We start from the raw sequence: 21,541 nt of genomic DNA, 5'->3' as shown, positions 1-21,541 counted from the left end.
ATGAGAAAAATCCTAATCAAAACTTTACACCCACTAGGGTGGTCAGAATCAAAAAGTCAGATAATAACAGGAGTTGGTGAGGAGGTAAAAGGGAACCTTCATACACTGTTGATGGTACTGTAAAATGGTGCAGCCATTTGCCAGGTTTTCAAAAAGGTAAGTATAGACAAGCATAGGATAACCACAGGAGCCAGCAATTCCCCTCTAGGTGTGTACTCAAGAGAACTGAAATTATGTGTCCACACAAAAATCTGTACACAAATGTTCACAGCAGCATTATTCATTCTAGCAAAACATGGAAACAACCCAAATGTCCAAATGAATGGATAAACAAAATGTAGTCCATCCATATCGTGGAATATTATTCAGCCGTGAAAAGGAATGGAGCGCTGCCACACGCTGCCACATGGATGAACCTTGAAAACAGTATGTTCAGTGGAAGAAGTAAGTCACAAAAGCCATACATTGCGTGATTCCACACACATGAAATGTTCAGGACGGGCAAGTCCATAGCGGCAGAAGGCAGGAGCTGGGAGAAGGGGAGAACAGAGTGTGACTGCTAAGGAGGATGGAGCTTCTTCTCTGGGTGATGAAAGCGTTACATAATTAAAGAGGGTCATGGTTGTACAGTGCATTGTGAATGTGCTGAAAAAACCATTGAACTGTACACTTTAACAAGGTTAATTTTTTCTTTCTGCTTTTTTGCTAGTTTATTTTTAACTATAGAAAGCTCTTTCTATTCCATTTTTTTCATTTACTTCCTCTTTTTTCTTTTTTTAATTGAAGTATAGTTGATTTACAATGTTGTGTTTGTTTCAGGTATACAGCAAAGTGATTCAGTTTTATATATATATATATATATATATATATATATATATATATATATATATGTATACACACACACACACACACACACACACACATATTCTTTTTCAGATTCTTTTCCCTTATAGGTCACTAGGAAATATTGAGTATAGTTCCCTGTGCAATACAGTAGGTCCTTGTTGGTTACCTATTTTATATATAGTAGTGTATATATGTTCATCTAAGAGGATTAATTTTATGTTGTGTGAATCATAGCTCATAAAAACACACACCCTGTGGCCAGCAGTGGCCTCTGGCAGCAGCACAGGGGATGCTGTGGTCGTCCTGACCTCGTCCAGCAAACTGGAACTGTAGTGTCTCTCAGTGCTCAGGGCTGGTGGAGATGAGATGCGATGAGAAGGTTCCCAAAGGGCAAGACTGGGATACAACAGCAATTTTTTAAATGGAAAACATAAGGTGTGCGTACCCGTGGGAGGACCTGGGTCCACCCACTGCACTTCGCAGTCTCACCTCCATGGGGGTGACAGCTTTTCTCTGCAGTGTCACTGTAAACACCATGGGTTGATACACACATACAAGACCCACATCCTACAGTTTACAGAAGATCCTTTCATTCATTAACTTAGTGATTTCCAAAGCATCTCCAACAACCAAATCTGTGGAAACTAAGGCGTCAGAGGATTAAGAGACTTGCCTAAGAGGACTCTCTATAGACAACGAAGTGGAGCCTCTAAACCAACACCAGAAAGGACAGACAGCCAAAGGCAGGAAGCAGTCTCACCATGTTACAAATCCAACAATTTTGTAAATTAAACCCCTTTTCTCCATGGCCTACGAGGAAAAGATTTGGGCCGTTTTCCAACTGTTTACTCAGCTCTGCTATCCCCCGGCTGCCACCATCCCCCAAAACAACAAATGCAGCCAAGTGCTCCCAGAGGCATGCTCAGGCCAGGCCCAACCCTGGCTTCCCTGAGTTAAAACGCAGCGCGTATCACAGCGCCATGGGGCACAGGGGCCCTGCTGTGTGTCTGCTGGTCAGGGACTTGCAGGCCACCTGTGGTTAGCGCCCCATCTGCTCTGACAGAGGCACCTCAGTCACTGTCCCTTGACCGCTGCCACCATCGTAGTGTCCATGGCTTATGTGGAGGGTCAGGAGCAGCATTCCTGAGCTGCTGGACTGCAGGGGGCAAGCGGGTGGAGAAGAGGCCAACGGCAGTCCAGGGAGGGACAGAGCTGCCCAACTGTCCAGAGGGACCACAGTGTGACTCGCTTCAGAAAATCGAGGGTCCCCAAAAGGGCAGTGAACCAGCTTTTTCCTAAGGGTGAGAGATGAGATTTCTTCACATCAAATCATTGGAGTTCCCAACTTCGGAAGGAGATGGTTTTTTATCCCCACTTTATATAGGAGAACCGGACACAGAGGCTTGCACCAAGCCCCAGAGGAAGCTGCAAACTGGGACTGGAGTTTATGAAACATGGGATCCAGGCCTAAGACCCTAGCCAGGCAGACTCACCCTCTACATCTCCATCCTCTCATCGGTAAAATAGCAGCAGCCCTGTGATGTGGCAAGTCTATTTCAAAAGGTTTCCCAGATGTGACGGAGCTGCGAAGGCCTTGTGCACACTGCAGATTGCTGTCTAAGTGCCGGTTATTATCCCTGCCCCTGGGCTGTACAACTAGTGATTCCCTCCTCGGGGGCTGCCCTCAGGTAGGGAGAAAAACAGCTCCATTTATTGAGAGATAATTACGTGCCAGACACCGGGTGAATCTTTCACATACATTATCTCATTAAATCCATTTACAACGGTGCCCGGAGAGATGCTATCATCCCCATTTTGCAGAAGAGGAACGTGCAGCCCAGCATGACTCAGTGAGCAGGTGCGGGGGGGGGGGGGCGGTAATTCAGGCCTCTGCCCGCCTTCTCTCTGCCCGCCCCGTGCACTCCTGGACCAGAGCACTGCCCACGTGCTCCTGTTTGTCTACTCAGCTTTCACACCACAAAGGCGGAGACCAGCACTTACACAGACTCTTTCGACACACTCTGCCTGGCCTGAAATATTTACCATCTGGTCCTTTACAGAAAACATTTACCGACCCTTAGCCTGCAGCAGCTAAGAGAGGGTGCTTGGGTCGCCGACCACCTGGGTTCAAGGACAAGCATCCCTGCTTGGCAGGGTGACCGAGACCAGAGGAGAGACATAACTGCACGCGGGTGTCACTTCCCTCCTCTGTGAACTGGGATAATAATAGCGCGACTTCACGGGATTGTCGTGGAAACTGGAGACTCTCCCCACGAAGCCCTCAGCCAGGCCTGACAGGCCGTCTGTCAGTACTTCTGGGCAGGGCTGGGGGGCTGCCACCCCGTCCCCTGCAGCCCAGCCCCTCTGCCCTTCCCGGGTGCACATGGCCACCAGCCTCAGGAGGTGAGAAGGGCTGCGTCTTCCTCCTCCATCTCCATGGACGCCTGGGATGCTTCGCTCCTCACTCTCTTCCTGAAGCACAGCTCGCCCCGGGGCTCAGGTTTAGGTTTGGTGGAGAGTCAGGGCCACTCCTCTGAGGCTAACAGCGACCAGGGGGTTTGGGCAGGAACTAGAACCAGCAGTTGCGGGGCGGGGCACGGTAATGCCCCAGGAGCAGAGGAAGGGCCCCCAGTTTTCAACCTGGGAATTTTAAGAACGTCCAGAGGCAGGACAGGCTGGTGATGCTCGGCCACCATCTATTTTTGACCGTCCCAGGCCTTTAAAGACTGTGGTTGAAATACGTCTTTCAAATACAATTGCCCTCCTTTGAAAGTAGTAGTGGCCTTTTAAAGGCAGCATTGAGAGGTTTTAAACCAGAGCCTGTAGTTCCAACCCTGCAAAGATTCTTTGAGTGACTCAAAATGGGCTTAGCGTCCCGGTTCTGAGGACCCCTGCCATCAGCACCAAAGGCCGCCCCACAGGCCATGCCAGCCTCCCCTTCCCTGCGGAGGGGGCCGGGGGCCGTGGCTGTGAAGGCCCAGGCCCCGTTCTCTGGCAGGGCCGGAGAGGGCACCGCTCCAGGCACCAGGACACTAGTGGGCAGTACGTGGACACCTGGTCAGCAGACCCGGCTGCAGTCCTGAGGGCCTGGTCCTCGTCTCGACCTCTGCTCCTCTCTCAGCCGCTCTTTCCTGGGCCAAGCGCCCAGGACGAGGGCTCTCTGAGAGCCCTAAGAATCCTTCCACCCCTGCTGGGAAGTGACCTTTACTGAACACCTGCATCCCAGGTGCCACGCGGGGCCCTCAGCCGGGAGGCAAGCCTCTACACACCTCGGAATTACGGTCTGATTCCAGGCCTGCCTCCTCCAAAGTTCCAAATGCTTCAGTCTGCTCCATTCTCCCTTTCTATATACAGTTCCCAGCTGGTGACCCCAGTGTCACCCTATCACCTGGACAGGCTGGGGGCGGGGGGGACATGGGCCTGTGCAGAGTTCTCTGCCCCCCTGTAGGTCTGGGAGGGCCTCTGCTTCTAACCGAAAGAAGTAAAGGGGAGGCAGGAGCACAGAGAAGGGGAGGGGGACACAGAAGGAACACATACTTTACATGACGTTCTGGAGTAAAAATAATACCTGCAAAAATACTAAATAAATTACCTATTAATAAAGAACTCAAAAGCAACAGCAACAAAGAAAACTGCAAAAGCCCCCAAAACACATAATCTGGAGCTACACATGCTTGTTTCCCAAGTAAGTGAAACCAAAACACCTTTTGCCCTCTTGTCATCCAGAGTTTTTAGTACAAATGGACCTTAGGAGCGCTGAGGTGCAGCTGTGCTCCTGGCCCCAAAGTAAGCCTCCTCCGTCTGGGATACCTGTTGCCTGTTACACCTAAGGACCTGGCAGGCGGAAACGGGGTGTCACAGTGTGAACAGGGGACAGACCTGCAGAGTTACTGATCAGTGCCATCGCGGGGCAAGCCAGACATGGATGCCAAAAGGAGAGAGCCCATGGTGACAAGGAAAGGCTGCAAGACGGAAAATAACCCGACAGCAAGACCAGAACAGACCGACTGAAGGACTCAGAGGCCCCTCGGGGGTCCAGCTCCACCCTCCCCAGCACTGGCCGGGGGCCCGCAGCCCCCATCTTGGCTGGACGCCAGCAGCTTCCTGGGCCTTGGGCACCGCAGGGCGGGAAGCACCCCTCTCTCACTTCCAGAGAGCTTTCACAGACATGAGCGAGCTAACTGTGCTCCACACAATTTGCCACAACAGCAAAGCCACACCTGCAGGGAGAGACGTGACGCACGTCAGAGCCAGAGAGTATCGGTGGGGTAGGAAACCAGCAGGAACACACAGTCCACGGTCGGGAACAAGGTGGGAGGGGAAACAGGACACGGCAAGCTCAAGGGAAGGTGCCCAGAGTGCACTCCTCCTCCGAGGCTCAAGAGGACCAGGGTCTCCTCGCCCTCCCCCCTCCTTCAGGACAAACACCAGGGCGGCATGACCGTCAGCCCCTGGGTCTCGTCCTGGCTCTGCCACTTAAAAAACACGTGGCCGGGCTTCCCTGGTGGCACAGTGGTTGAGAGTCTGCTGCCAATGCAGGGGACATGGGTTCAAGCCCTGGTCTGGGAGGATCCCACATGCCGTGGAGCAACTGGGTCCGTGAGCCACAATTACTGAGTCTGCACGTCTGGAGCCTGTGCTCCGCAACAAGAGAGGCCGCGATAGTGAGAGGCCCACGCACCACAATGAAGAGTGGCCCCCGCTTGCCACACCTAGAGGAAAGCCCTCGCACAGAAACGAAGACCCAACACAGCCATAAATAAACAAACAAATAAATAAATAAATACAAACAAACACATCCTTGGACGCGTCCCCATGTGTCTGCAGACCCCACTGCCCTCGTCCTCCGTTTCCAGCTCCTGTGAAGCAGCTGTGCTGGTCCAGGGCTCTGAACATACCGGGGAGAAGAGGGTGACCTCAGCACATGTACATGACCTGTGGCCAGAAGAGCATCTCTCGGCAACTAAACCTGTGATACTTAACTCTGTGTGTCAAGTTGACAGGGCACTGGGGCCCAGACGCCTGGTCCAACGTTCTCCTGGGCACATCTGTAAGTGTGCTCGGGAGGAGATCGTCACTTGAGTTGCTGAGCTGAGTCAAGCAGGCTGCCCTCTCTAATGCGGGCAGGTTCAGCTGACCGACTGCGGGCCTGAGGAGATCAAAAAGGCCGAGTACGAGGGAACCGCCCCCCACCCCTGCCTGACTGTGAGCCAAGACATGGTTTTGTCCTGCTTCAGACTCAGGCTGACACCCTGACCCTGCCTGGGTCTCCAGCCTGCTGACTGGAGGCAGATACTGGGAGCCTTCAGCCTCCATAACTGTGGGAGCTAATTCCCAATGATAAATATACACATCCTGTTTCTGAACCCGGTCTAATACGACCTCCCAGAGCACCTTGGATGTATACGTGTCAGAGAAGATGGCAGAAAACCTCTGCTGGAGAACACTTCCTGCACACCCTTATAGGCATTAAAAACGGTAAGGATGACCTCAAATGGTCAGACATTAAAATATATGAAAGCAACAATGGTAGAACACACGTGGTCAAATCTTTACTGAAGATGGAGCCTGGGACTTAGGAAGTTTCGGAGCAGAACCGCCAACATGAGGAAACAGTAAAAAGAAGGCCCTTGGAGAAAAGATCAGGGTGAGTGAGTGAGTTTAACGGAGTGAAAGCGTAAGAAGGATCACGGCGAGGGGCCTTGTTCCACTAGAGGAGCAAAGCCAGGAAAGCAGGTCGAATGAAGATGGGCAACTTGTTCACACAGGAGGACCGGATCGTAAGGTCAGCTCATGGACTGGCTCTTAAGAGAAAAATCGTATAAACATAACTCATGGGCTCACAACCCAAGACTTTGGCACCTACCCTTCCAAAGCTTACTCTAGGCTCAGGCATCTCTCTCTCTCCCCCTCTCTTACTCTCTCTCCCCACCCCTTCACTCAGTTGTGTTCCTATGTCTTTCACTTACAAAAACATCACAAACATTTCTCTAAAGCATCAACTACTTCTCTACACCATAATTTTTAAGCAGGTGAATATCACTCTATCATACAACTGTATTACAATTTATTTAAATCCCTGTTTGAGGGCATTTAGATTTTAGATTCCTTCCAATTTTTCATTATTTTAAAGAACACTGTGACGAATAGCCTTATACATACTTGCATTAATGTTGACACCTTCCTGATTGTTTCCTTAGGATGAATTCTTAGACGTGGAGTCACTGGGTCAAAAGTTGTGAACCTGCTCAAGGATCTGAACCTACAGCTGACGCTTTATGGCCTCAGGCGTGATGAAGGAGACAGCCGTTTCTCTGAGCGCTTACCAACAACGGGTTTGGTTCTTTTTTTTTTTTTTTTTTTTTTATGTTTGGCTGTGTTGGGTCTTCGTTTCTGTGCGAGGGCTTTCTCTAGTTGCAGCAAGCAGGGGCCGCTCTTCACTGCAGTGCACGGGCCTCTCACTGTCGTGGCCTCTGTTATTGTGGAGCACAGGCTCCAGACGCACAGGCTCAGTAGTTGTGGCTCACGGGCCCAGTTGCTCCACGGCATGTGGGATCTTCCCAGACTAGGGCTCGAACCCGTGTCCCCTGCATTGGCAGGCAGATTCTCAACCACTGCGCCACCAGGGAAACCCTGGTTATTTTGTTTTACCTTCGCAGCAGTTAGTTCTGAGCAGGAGAACAGTAAGGAAGACGTCTTGTGAGTGAAGCGGTGTTTGAGCTGACCCAAGTGGCTGGGGAGAGCACTTCACGGCAGGAAACAGCACAGGAGCTCAGAGAGACCAGATGTGTGGAACTGCAGGGTCTCGGTGATACGGAGAAGGATCAGACGGACAGGCTGGCTGGAGGAGGGTCACAGAAGGCCCTGAACAGCACCCCGAGGGGCTCAGGTCTGACTCCACAGCACGTGGAAGCCATCAGCAGTTTCTGAGCAGGGACGTTGTGTTTCTGCATGCCGCCCCGAGGGTGCCAAGAGCCTGCCAAGAAGGTGGTGAAGTGGCAGGGTTGGGCTTCGTAGTTTTGACAGTAACCAGGAGACATGTCTATTTTTCCCACTCTGGTGTGACGTAGGGGTTGGAGCTCTTTGCTAGTGTTCCAACAGACTTCCTATGAAGAGAACAAAACCCCGCCCGAGCAAATCAAAAAGGGAGTGAGAACAAGTGTCTGCAGACCCAGCAGAACAGGGCACATGGGGCCTGCGAGCAGCCCTGGTCATTTATCTTCGTCCTTATTTCTCTCATCAATATTTTATATCACTAGGAAACTCCAGTTTCATTTTCTGGTAATGAATTTATCATGAGACCAAAAGCAAGCTGCGGAGGCAGAGGCCCCCGGGAAGCTGGGCAGGGGGCAGCTCCAAGCTTCAGCTGCTGGCTCAGCCGCCCCGCTGGGCAGAGGGGCTGCCGGGCCAGTGGGGGAGCACCGGCCCTGGGAGACGGGCTTCCGTCTGTGCGGGTCACTGATTCCCCAAATAAAGCCTCTTCAGAAAATGCCTTTCCTCCCTGGGAGGCTGAGTAGTGTCAGGGAAGGTTAGTTGACACCACTGATTAATCACTCACTGGGCGCAGAACCCTGTCACAGAACAAGGAAAATAAACGAATTCAAAGTGCAGCTTCTCTTCTCGCAGAATTTGCAATCTCCATCCACATCGCAGCATCAGCAGAGGGCTCAGAGCACAGTAGGCACTCGGAAGGGCCTTCTCGGATGGGTAACTGCTGCCCCTTAAAATCCTGGAGTCTAATTTCAGGGGAAGCCACTTAACATAGCCCAGCTTCAGAAACCTTATTTCACAAAGTGGGGAAAACATAATAACAGCAGCAGACACTTAAATATCACTTACTGTGTGCTCCCACAGATAGATATATTCAGCCATTTTCACAACAGTCCCAGGGTAGGGGCTGTCACTTATAGGTGAGGACAGTTATGCCTAGGTAGGTGAAGGCCTCGCCCAAGGTCACAGAGCTGGTTTCAGTTTCAGTCTGTGGTCTCGGTCACGTCACCATCCCGTATTAGTCCTGTGTCGGTGAGACAGAGATCATTTTGGTGCAAGTGACCAAAACATTGCTGTTAAACCCCATGCAAGCTGGCTGAAGCAATACTGACATTTAACAACTTACAGAAAATTCAAGATACGTTACTGTTTCAAGTGTGGTTTGACGCAAGGCCTCCAATTACATCGCGGACTCAGTGTCCGTCTGTCTCAGCTGCACGTCGCGTGGGCCTCCGGTCTCAGGCCCCTGCATGCAGTCAGGGAGGCTGCTGTCTCTGTGTACCGCGTACAGGCTAGCATTAAACTAGTGAGAAAAGCAGGCTCTTCTCCACTATTCCCAGCAAAGTCTTCACTGTGTCCCGTTGGTCAGATTGGGTCACGTGATCCAGTGGCCAGGAGGATGCAACGTGCTCATTAGTGGAGACCCAGGTCAAGTCTTCCACCTGCCAGTGGGGGGTGGAGTCCATGTGAACACTTGGGCTGGTCCAGGGAGGACAGAAGCAGGACACAGCAGCCAAAGAGCAGGAAATAGTGTCAGGAGGCAGAAGCGCAGACACCCACCCTGCACTCTTCTTCCTGCTACGCCCAGAACAAGATGGAAACGCCGATGAAAAGACTTCACTCGGAGTGACTCTATCAGAAGGAAGATGCAGCATCTCTCAGCTCAACTCTCACCAGAAAGGAAGAGGACAGGGGCCCTCAGCCCAGCCAGGAGCTGCTCGGCACCGCTCCTCCAGCCCTCGGGACATCCTCTGCCCCTCAGACACCAGGCCGACTCTGGCCCCAGGCCTTTCCAGCCCCTGCTCCTCTGTCTACACTGCTTCCCCGGGATCTGTGCGTCCGGCTCCCTCTTCTCAGTCACGTCTCCACCGCGGCACCAGCCTCACCAGACAAGCCTGCTCTGGGTACTTTAACTCTCCTGAAAGCCATCGCTGCCACCTGAGCAGCCACGTGCGCGTGTGTCCTTCACTTGTCCGTTCTGTTTTCTCACTGGAAGGTGAGAAAACTCACCTGAGGACAGGAGTCTGTTTTGTCTGATGCCTCCTCCCTGTACACAGTAGGTGTGCATCTGACATGGAGTAGATACTCAATAAGTACCTGCTGGATAACGAAGGAATGAGGTATGCGAGTGCTGCTCTGACCAGGCTGTGACGGGGACTCTGGGTGTGGAGGAGACCCGGGAAAGAAGGCCAGGGACACACGCGGACGCCAGGACCCTTAAGCACCAGCTCCTCCACAGCCCCTGCTGCCCCAGTCAGCAGCACACAGTGTGGCCACAGGGGTCTCCAAAGGGCTGGAGGCCCACAGCAGGACGGAAGAGGGTGACCGGAAGAGGGGTTTAGAAAGCGGGCGAGAGAAACGCAGACAAAGAGACAGGGAGGAAGCAGCCCTCAAGAGAGCAGGGCAGGGCTGGAGACAACCATCGCTCCGAACCCAGCGGCCTCGGTACCAAACTCATCTGAGTCCGATCCAAGCAAGAGGGCAAGGAAGCACCTTTGACCATGCTCTGGACCAGAACTGTACCATCACAGAATTGCATCTTGAATTGAAAGGGAAAGGGACATTAGGAAAAAAAAAATTCTGAAGAATGGTAATCAAGTTCTTTGTCTCACTGAGCAGGTAAATCTGTTTTCACTGGGAAAACTGAAATAAGACTGTCATTCAGCTGTGACATTTACCACACAGATTAATTAATTACCTAAACAGACCTGAGTTAGAAAAATAAGATAAGTTTCAGAGAATCATAATATAAACACCCACAATTTCAGGGAAATGTATGTAAAATTCATCATACAAAGCCTATGGGACAATATTGGTTCATTTTTCCTCCTTATAAAATTAAGTTTTAGTCATTTCCCATTTCCCCATAGGGCCGTCCCTGATAACTACTGAATGTGCAAAGTTCATTACTGCGAGGTAACATCATTGCTGGTGATGCACCATTTGAAGACCATAAATATCCTGCAAACAATCCCATCTCATTCTATGAGGCAGACATTATGTTTCCTGCTTCTCATTAAATCTCTGATGAACTAGCAAATGATTGAAAAGTTCTTTGCGAGGATCCCAGGCCAACGTGGGATGCTGATTCCCAATGGCCAGTCTGTACACTGGCATCAAGGCTAAATGTTTAGGATAACAGTCCCGGGTGACCCCACTGGCCAAAGGGGGACAGAACCCCAGAAAAGCCAGCCAGAGTCTGCCCACAGTCAGGCTTTCCTCTTGCTTCAGAGCCGGTCTTTCTAAGCTTGTTCAGACTCACCCCTGTGACAGGTCTACCAGAAGTCCCACCTTCCCTCTGCAGGAAAGGAAGAAGCCTTGCACTGTGGCCACACCCACTATTTCTGCCTTGCACGCCCGGGCCTGCCCTCACTGCTGTTCCCTCCTGGAGCCTCAGTTCCCCTCTGGGCACTAACAGCGAGTGTGTCCCAGGTGTGCTTGCTTCTGTGCTAAGTGCTCTGGACACACCACCTCCTCGCAACTGTGTGGGGAAAGACACTATTCCCTCTCACAGGTGAGCAAACAGAGGCTAAAGAGGTTAAGAAACTGGCCCTGGGTCAGCCAGGCCAGGCAGCGCTGCGGGGAGAGCCTGGGGCCTGGCCTCTGCCCCAGGGACCTCAGCCACTGGGCCCCTCTGTCCTCAAGTGTGGAGCCAGGCTGTGGGCTCCGTGAGCACTCAGTGCCTCCCCAGCCGCTCTGACCGTTAGTGAGTCACAGCACTGTCATAGCTCAGCCACGGCTGTCCTGAACCAGTGTTCCCTGTTTGGATACTTACGCCTCCCCTCCCCAACCAGCTGGCAAGTTCCTTCAAGGAATCTGTCTTCCCCGGTCCCCTGACCAGAGCAGAGAAGAGGCTCAGCAATCACGTCCTGGCTCTTTCTGTGCAGACCCCATTCTGGAGCCCTGGGCTCTGAGGATCCCCACCAGCGTTGCCCCGTTACAGGAATATGGAACTTCACCACCTCGACCTGGTTCCCTCTTACAGCTCAGCAGCCCTGCCATCAGTCCCAGGACCTTCTCCTGATCATTCAACAGCAAGTCAGGATTTCTTCCCAACCAAGCCTTTATGAGCCTTCGTTTCCTCCCTGAAAGACCAGGGATGGGGCTGGGTAGTTCCCACATGGTTCGTGATCTGTGCTGTGCCCTGACACCCCGTCAGGTCCACTCTGTGCCTTGTCTTACAGGGAGGAAAGGGGGTCTAAGTGCTATCTTTTTTATTTTCATTTTTTTATGGTGATGAAAAATACATACAATTCACCATTTTAACCATTTTTAAGTGGCATGAAGTACATTCTCGCTGGTCTGCAACCATCACCACCACCCACCCAGAACTTTCACCACCTTATCCTGGAGCTCTGTCCCCAGGGAACACTATCTCCCATTCCTCCCTCCCCCCAGCCCCTGGAAACCTCTACTCTACCTTCTGTCTCTCTGAGTTAGGCTGTTCCAGGTACCTCATGTAAGTAGAATCATACAATATTTGGCCTTTTGTGTTTGGCTTATTTCACTTAGCATAACATTTGCAAGGTCCATCCATGTAATAGCCTGTATCAATACTTCCTTCCCTTTCAAGGTTGAATAATATGCCACTGCCTGCATATGCCACACTCTGTCAATGAACATTGGGTTGTTTCTACCTTTTGACCATTGTGAATAATGCTGCTAACAAACACTGGTGTATAAGTATCTGTTCAAGTCTCTGCTTTCAATTCTTATAGAGGCATACCTAAAAGCTGAGTTGCTAGATCATATGGTGATTGTATGTTTAATTTTTTGAGGAGCCATCATACTCTTTTCCACAGCAGCTGCACCGTTCGACCTTCTCACCAGAAACACAGGATTCCAATTTCTCCACATCCTGGCCAACTTTTGCTATTTTCTGTTTTTCTGATAATAGCCATCCTTTGAGACATGAAGTAATATCTCATTGTGGTTTTAATTTGCAGTTCCCTAATGACTAGTGATGTTGAGCAGTTTACTTTGTTTACTGGCCATTTGTTTATCTTCTTTGGAAAAGTGCCTATTCAATTCTTTTGCCCATATTTTAATTGGGTTTTTTGGTTTTCTGCTGATGGGTTGCAAGAGTTCTTTTTATATTCTGGATATTAATCTCTGATCATATATATGATGAGTAAATATTTTCTCCCATTTTGTGGGTTGCCTTTTCACTTTGTTGTTAGTGTCCTTTGATGTAGAAAAAGGTTTTCTTTAACTTTGATGAAGTCCAGTTTATCTATTTTTTCTTTTGTTTCCTATGCTCTTGGTATCATATCCAAGAAATCATTGCTAAATTCAACGTCATGAAGCTTTTCCCCATGTGTTCTTCTCAGAATTTTATAGTTTCCACTCTTACATTTAGGTTTTAATCCATTTTGACTTCATTTTTGTATACAGTATAAAGTAAGGGTCCAGTTTTCCCAGCACCAGGTGAAAGACTGTCTTTTTCCCATTCAGTGGTCTTGGCAGCCTTGTTGAAAATCAATTGACCATATATGTGAATGTTTATTTCTGGGCCCTCTATTCTATTCTGTTGATCTATAGGTCTATCTCTATGCTAGCACCACACTGTTTTGATTACTGTAGCTCTGCAGTAAATTTTGAAATCCAAAAGTGTAAGACCTCCAAGTTTCTTTTCTTTTTTTTTTTTCAAGATTGTTTTTGGCTATTGAGGGTCCCTTGAGATTTCATATAAATTTTAGGCTAGGTTTTTCTATTTCTGCAAATGAACTGGGATTTTGATAGGGACTGCACTGAATCTACAAATTTCTTTGGGCAGTACTGACATCGTAACAATTATTAAGTCTTCCAATCCATGAATATGGGATGCCTTTCCCTTTTTTTAATGTCCTCAATAATTTCTTTCAGCATCATTTTGGGGTTTTCAATATAGAAGTCTCTCACCTCCTTGGTTAAGTTTATTCTTAAGTATTTCATTTTTTTGATGCTATTGTAAATGGAATTGTTACCTTAATTTTTTCAGATTGCTTATTGTTAGCGTAGAGACATGCAACTAATTTTTTTGTTGATTTTGTATCCTGTAACTTTACTGAATTCATATATTAGTTCTAACAGTCATTTGGGAAATCTTTAGGGGTTTTCTATTTATAAAAAGATGTTATTTGTGAAGAGATAATTTTTCTTCTTCCTTTCCAGTTTGGATTCATTTTATTTCTTTTTCTTGCCTAGTTGTTCTGGATAGAACTTCTAATACTATGTTGAATAGAAGTGGTGAAAACAGATATTTTTCACTTATTTTTCAGTCTTTTTCACTTCAAAATTTTTCAGTCTTTCACCTTTGAGTATGATGTTAACTACAGGTTTTTTGTATTTTAAAAGCTTACTGGAATGCCCAAAATAGCAAGTGTTTTTACTTTTTGATAAAAGTATGTCAAATCAGCTTGATGACAAACTGACTGCCAGGCTTATATTTTTTTATTGGTGAAAACTGAATTAATTAGTATTTAATCATATTTGCATCATAAGTAAAATCATTGCAAAACCTGTGGTTCAGTGGTGGTTGGTGGTGGGGAGAGAGGGGTCAATGTAATAGGTCATTTATAGGGAAATGCTGGGAATTACTAGGACATGACACGATGTAACATATGATGAGGGTCATTAGCTTCCTTCTTCTGTACAGGGTCAAGCTACAATGATTTTGTTTTCTTAACATGAAAAAGTATGAAAGGGGACATAATGAAATTCTATAAAATTATAAAATGATGGTAAAAGCAAAAACAGACTAGCTCATAAAATTCTTAAATATTTTTATAGATGCTATTTCTTTAAGCATGAAAAAATAATTTTTGAGGAAATAAAAAGTAATTTACACCCAAAGGTTTGCTCAGGCCAAATATAATCAAGTTCTGGAAGAGTCTGGATGAAACTATGATGACAAATCTATCGCCAGGTACTAAAGGAAAACTAGAGATGATAATACTGAACATTTTGAGAGAACTTACCATGAGCCAAGGACTTTTTAGGTGCTTTATGTATATGAATTTATTTAACCTCACAACTACCCTGTGAGGTAGATGCTATTATTTTCCCCATTTCACGTATGAGGAAACTAAGCTGCAGAGCAATGACATTAACTAGTGTGAGGTCACACTGATTCCCGCCTGGGCTCCAGGGAGCCTTCATCCCTACAGTCAGCTGAATGATGCCCCAGATGTGTCAAGTCTTAGCCCCAGGAACTGGAAAATGTTTTGCTATTTAGAAAAAGGATCTTTGAAGACATACTTAAGGATTTTGAGTACCCTGGATTTTGTGGTTGAGCCCTAAATGCCATCCCATGTCCTTAAAGGAGACACCAGGGAGATGTCACAAACACACAGAGTGGGGACACACAGTGGGTACAGCCATGTGAAGATGGGACAGAGATTGGGGTGATGGAGCCAAGGAACCAATCCCCCCTCCACTGTTTCCAGAGGGAAGTGAGGTCCTTCCTACTGGATTGTGGACGTCTGACCGCCACAGCTGTGAGAGAAGACACTTCCGTTGTTTCAAACCCCCTGGTTTGTGGTTATTTGTTACAGCAGCTGCAGGAAAGTATTCTCGCTCCAACCAGGAGCTGGGCATCTCCTATTGGAAGAGTCCACCCTCAGCTGAAATCACAGCGGCCACCACTGCTCACAGAAAGGTCTTAGTGAAGAGGAAACGCAGAGCCAATCGGATCACTGGCTGAAGGAGTAATTCAACAGCACTAGCACTTTCCAAAGTGCTTTTTCCCATTGATCTTACCAGCTGACCATCTGACCCCCACCTGATCTCCTTTGTACACAAGAGAAAAAATAAAGTCACTTGTCAGATGGGGCCCGAGGAGCTTAAAACCCAACTTAAAAACCCAACTTAACATTTGTGAACACACCTTAGAGTCTACAGCACTCCCATAACCACACCATTTAATTCTCACAACACGGGAGGCTCCTCTTGCCACCCCTGCTCTATAGATGAAGAAAACGAAAGCTGAGAGTAGTCCAGCGACTCCCTCCAAGATGCACAAGGACCACAGCAGCCTGACGGTCAGTCAAAGGCGGTTCCTCCTGCACAGCTACTGTCGTGTTCCATGCACATGGGGCGCAGGCCAAGATGCACACGCGCCAGACCCAGGTGCACATGTGGCTTGTGGGGTGGGCTTTTTCTGCATTTAAAAATAAAAATAGTCTTGACGTAAAGTTAAAAACAGGAGGGTGATTTGCATAAGACCCTGCGCTCTCAATTACACCAATTACTTTTTAATTACAGGCAATGCCATCTTGAGTTTTTCAAAACCTACGTCTATTCTTAAAGAGTCTGTCAGAAAGAGGGCTTCTTCTCAGGGAGAGGCTCCAATTAGTATGCACCCTGCATGCAAAGGAAACAGACCTGCTGGAGCTCCAGGGAGGAGGAAAGAGGCAGTGCTTCCTTCCACACAGGCCTGCGGAGAGAGCAGGGCCTCGGACAGCCTGCCTTGCCGGCCTCTGCTCTGGGCAGTGCTGCGTCTGTTCCCTGCTCCCCCCTCAACCCGGCTGCAGCCACTGCTGTAGGTCTGAGGCAGGTGGACAAGAGCCTGGCCTGCTGAAGTTGGACTTCTCCCGGCCACTCTTACGAGCCTCGGGAGAAACTACCGGGACCGGTGGGCCTCCGTCCACCCTACAGAATCCCTCTTATCCTTCTTTGCTGAGTGCACCCCGGGCAGTGAAGTGTCACCATCCTCTCTGTCCCCTGGGATGCTGGCCCAGAGGACTTCCTTGGAACAGGTGGGAGCACAGGCATCCGCGGTCAGTGAGCCCAGCATCTGCATGACCTCAGGTCCCTTCTCCAGGCTCTGGTTACTGTCCCACCCTGAGCTGGGACTCAGGACCCCTAGAGATCCCCAAGGCCAGCTCGTTCTGGGTGAAGACGGCACTCTGACTCTGCCATTTGGGGGGCAGGGCCCACCCTAGCGCTACTGATCCAAATGCAGTGTCAACACATAAAGTCACTACAGGACAAAGCAGGTGTCCTGACCCTGCCACACACAAGCAGCCACGTGACCGGGGCTCTGTGTTCTCCTATCTATCGCCCCTATTTTGCAGATGTGAAAAGTGAACCACGGAGAATGGTTAACCCATGTTCCCCAGGCTGCATACCTAATAAGGGGTGGGACAACCACTGGCGGGAAGGCGGATTCTGGAACCTCTCTGCCTGGTTCAAGTGCTACTCAACAGCCTATGTGACCGTGGTGAGTGTGTTCACCTCTCTGTGCTTTAGTGTCTTCATCCATAAACCGAAGGTAATAATAGTGCCGACTGGACAAAGTTATTGTGAGGACTGAAGGAGTTAATGCAAGTAGAAAGACAGGGGAAAAGTCTGGCACGTGGGATACACTCACTAAATCTTGGCTATTTTTATCAAACGCTCCGCCTGCTCGTATCCAGTCACCACGAGCAGCCCTCGGCCCCTAGACCCCAAACCCATAGGCTCTGTACCTTGCTTTTCCCATCTGTCCCCTCCCTCCCCTTCTCAGGACCGGCTGCCACATGCCCTCCAGGACTCACGGCCGACCCTCAGCAAGACCCCCGGCCTCACCTTCTACTATGAACCGCCTCCACCTGTGCCTCTAACTAAGACCCGGCTCTTCCCTGGAGACCCGCTCACCCTCGCCCAGGGCTCCTTTGGCCTCTAGGCCCTCCTGGTGCATCTGCCCCAGCTTGGAGCTGCTGCTACCCCCTCCCCAGACTCCCCTATAAAGGACCTCGCTTGGAAGCTCTTCTGACTAATAACTGAGCCACCCACCTCCCATCCTTGTAATGTATCTCCTGCCCCTTTCACCCTGAAGAATTTAGCACCTGATAATCCCTTTGTCCAGCATTATTCTTTCCTGCTTTGGTGATTTGACATACAAATAATCACGCTATAAATGCCGCATCCTCCGCTCCTCCACGGAGCTTTTCCTCTTTCCTAACTTATCATAAGCATAATTTCAAACCTCCCCTATTCTGCCCACCACCTCCTGTATTTCAAGTCCGCTTCCTCAAGCAGCTGGTCTCCGGCAATCTTTCTACCCACCCCCGTGGGTTTGGTACTTGAGTCTACAACCTGGGCCTGTCCCTTACCTCCCCCAGGTCCCCATCTTGATCCCATGTGGATCACTGTGCATACCCCTCACCTGCACCTCCATGCCCTGCCACTGGTCTTCTCCAACCAGACTTGGACCGACTTGCACAACCAAACAAGCTTAAGGAGAACACACGACTGTGCTGCTTGCTTCAATTTGTGATCAGTAGGCTCCAGGGGGCCTGGAGCACTGTCAGCACGCACACCTGTGGTGCCCGCTCTCTCCACTGCTAGACACTATGCTGAGGAATCGCGTCTCTAACGTAGGATGGCGCCTCACCAATCCTCATCTCGGCCGACGGCCTTGTTTCTATTCAACGGAGAAAACTGCAATAGTGGGAAAAGAATGTCCACGGCTCCCACCACACATCCGTCTGCCTTCGGCATGTGTGCATGTGATGTTCCCTCCCCTGTCACTGTGATGGCTGCACTCTAAGGCCAGCCTCCCCGTGTGTTTGATCCCATCTCTCCTCATCTGCTCAAGGACGACACTTCAGCAATTGGCCCTTCTCCCTTTGCAGCTTCAATTTATCTCACTCTACCGCACCTTTTCCATCAGCATGCAAACACACTGACATTTTCTTCTGTTGTAAAAATCTCCCAGCGATGCTTCCTCCTCTAGCTGCCCCATTCCTCGTTCCCTAGAGCAGAGCTCCTTAAGCAACGTGTCTGTGCCTGCTGTGCGTCTGCATCTCCTCCATCCTCCTATGAAATTGCCCCCACCTCTCACCAACGCTGCTCTAATTCAAGCCACCAGTGTCAACCACACTGCAGAAGCCAATGTCGGTTTTCAGCCTCAATCCTCTTAATTATTGTCAGTGTGTTACACTGGTTGTCACCTTCTCCTCCTGAAACACTTCCTCAGCAGGGCTCCCTGGACCACATGCCACCTGGTTTCCAGCCACATCTTGACCCCCCCTTCTCAGTGTCCACCTTGGGTCCCTCTCACCTTGCCTCTAAGTGCCAGGGCCCCAGGGCTCAGATTCTAGACCTCTTCTCCGTCTCCTCCCAATGTCTGGGTTGGGTCATCCAGCCTCTGGATTTCAACACCATCAATGTTGAAAATGTCACCCGGATTTGTACCAGCAGCTCAGGCCCTGCTCCGAACTCATCTGACACATCAGGCTGCCCAGTAGGCATCCCCGCACAGATGTCTAACGGACATCAGAGACCTGACATGCTCAAAACTGTGCTCCTGATCTTCCCAAACCCGTTCTTCCCACTTTTTTCCCAGGACCAGGTGACGCAAAATCATCCTTTCAATTGAAAAGCTAAAAACACTGGAGTCACCCTTGACCTTTCCCGCCTCCTTGCCCCACTTCCAATCCGTTAGCAAACGCAGTCACAGCCCTTTCACATACACGGAGAACCACCCACTTCCCCACACATGGCCAGACATTGCTCCAACCCACCAGGCCCACACAGCCCACCCCTCCTTCTCTCTGTGATCGCCCCTGTTCTCAGCCTGTTAACGCTGCTCTGGCCACACGTCCACCTCCCCGCTCCTGGGTCACCCACCCCTGGCATTCTCCCGTCTGCAGACCAGGAATGCACCTGCTATCTCCCCTGCCTGGAAGGCCTTGCTCCAAAGCCTGCTCAGCTCCTAGAAGGCTTTGCCTGAATCCCACCATCTGTGAGGACTTCTCCGACGTCCTACCCACAACGCCCACCCTCTCCACAGTTCCCTCCTCTGCCCTGTCTCCCGCCAGGCGCTGCTCCCTCCCTAGTGGACTACTGTGTATTTATTTACTCACCTTGCTTGTTGTCTTGGATGCTGTGCTTTTGTTTCCTGCTACATCCCCAAAGCCCACAACAGTGCCTGGCACTGTTGCACAAAGTAGCGGCTGAATTAAGCGGTGGCCACTGCGTATCAACACATACAGACTAGAGTGCGTGGCTTACACCACCTCTAGCCCCCGCCCTCACTCCACACACACACACACACACACACACACACCTGTTTTGTTGCCCACAATTGCCCAACCAGAGCTGGAAACCTGGGATTCATCCTTGACCCCTCCCTTCCCTGTGACCCCGGACCCCACCTGCGCAGGCCTGGCTGTGCCACATTCAACACACTCCCCAGCCCAGCTCCCGAATCGCTCCCTCCCTCCTCCGACCCCCCATCTCCGCTGCGCCCACTCCAATGAAGTCCTCTCTGGAGACCACATCTGGCTGGTCTCTTGGCGCCTCCTGCACCACCACTCCCCCCTCCCCGGCTCATCTCTTGTCACTTTGGCCTCCGTCCGCCCCCATCCCTTTCTCGAGCACCCGCCACAGGCCAGCACGCCTTCTCCCAGAATGCCTTTCCCGGCTCTTCGCTCCGCCAGCTTTTCTTCCCTCGGGTCTCAGTTGACTCTCCCCAGGGAACCCTCTCTGACCACCACGGCCACGCCGGCCAAGGCACCTCGCACCCACTCAACCACCGTTCCCAGCGCCTGGATCACTTCCCTCCAAGCACGTATTAAGTGCATCACTTCATTTATCTACACGCATCCCCACTGAACCTGTGACATCCCTAAAGGCAGAGACAGAACAAGGAATAAGCAAACACTAGGCCCCCAAATGCATGAAGCACTGCGTGGAAGCGAGTTTGCAACCACGCTGTCCCCCTGCCCCCGAGAACAGCTGTTGTACAGAAGCAGTGATGGGGCCCGGTAAGAGCCCCTAAAGCAGCCGGTCACCAGACTGGCTTCCTGCTCTTCCCAGCCCGTCCTCGATCTTGCCCTGGAGTAATTTTTCTATCGGTTTCGTGGGAATGAGGGGAGTCCTCTCCAACAGGCAGCACCATCCCACACAATACCACGTGAAAGGGCTTAAGAAGCAAGAAATAACTCATCCCGAAATATCCTGTACTTGGTTTCCAGCTGCTCTGAACAGCTGGATGCTTTTTCTGAGCCAGATAGCTTCTGTCTCTACACTAATAAGATGGGGAGAAACCACACACAATGAGATGTGTGAAATGGGGTCACTGTTAATTCCCTTGGGAAGATAAACGCCGTCGGCGTTCTCCAGGCAGGCTTTCAGCGAAAAGTTTTCAACTCTGTGCTGAGCATCGGGCTGCGTACCATGATCAAAGACTCGTGCCTAAAGTGACCCCCATCCTAGAATTTACAAACTAGATGTGCTGAGAAAAATGACGCACCTTAGACAATTGGCCATAATATGACGGAACAGAATTAAGTGCTAAATAGTGTCATTCAGGTTCAGAGAGGATTGAGGGCTCCTGGAGGAGCTTCATTTCAGGCTCTGCTTTGAAGGGCGGGAAAGTTGGAGAAAAGGCAGGCAGTCCGGAGGGGGAAGACATCTGCAAAGGCGCAGAGCTGGGCGGGAGCCTGGGTGATGCGGCTGGCCGGACCAAGAAGGGAGGATTTAGAACCGGATACCTGGGTGTGAGTCTCCAGGTACCATATCTCCAGTGACAGACAAAGATATTACCTACAACCCCTCCTTCCTGCCTCCGAGAGCCTAGAGGGAGGGGCCCGAGGGAGGCTGTGCGGGCAGAAAGCACAGCGGGAGATGCAAGGCCGCCAGGGGATGGGCCACCAGCCCACCGCTTAGAGGCCAGGCTGAGATTGAGAACCGCTCAGCCTGGGAAACCAGTGATGGCTCCTCAGCTTGGATGTAA

Source organism: Mesoplodon bidens, assembly GCF_964165515.1.
Source record: "Mesoplodon bidens genome assembly, chromosome: 7".
In the NCBI taxonomy this organism is placed as follows: domain Eukaryota; kingdom Metazoa; phylum Chordata; class Mammalia; order Artiodactyla; family Ziphiidae; genus Mesoplodon; species Mesoplodon bidens.
Note: the sequence above shows the minus strand (reverse complement) of the source record.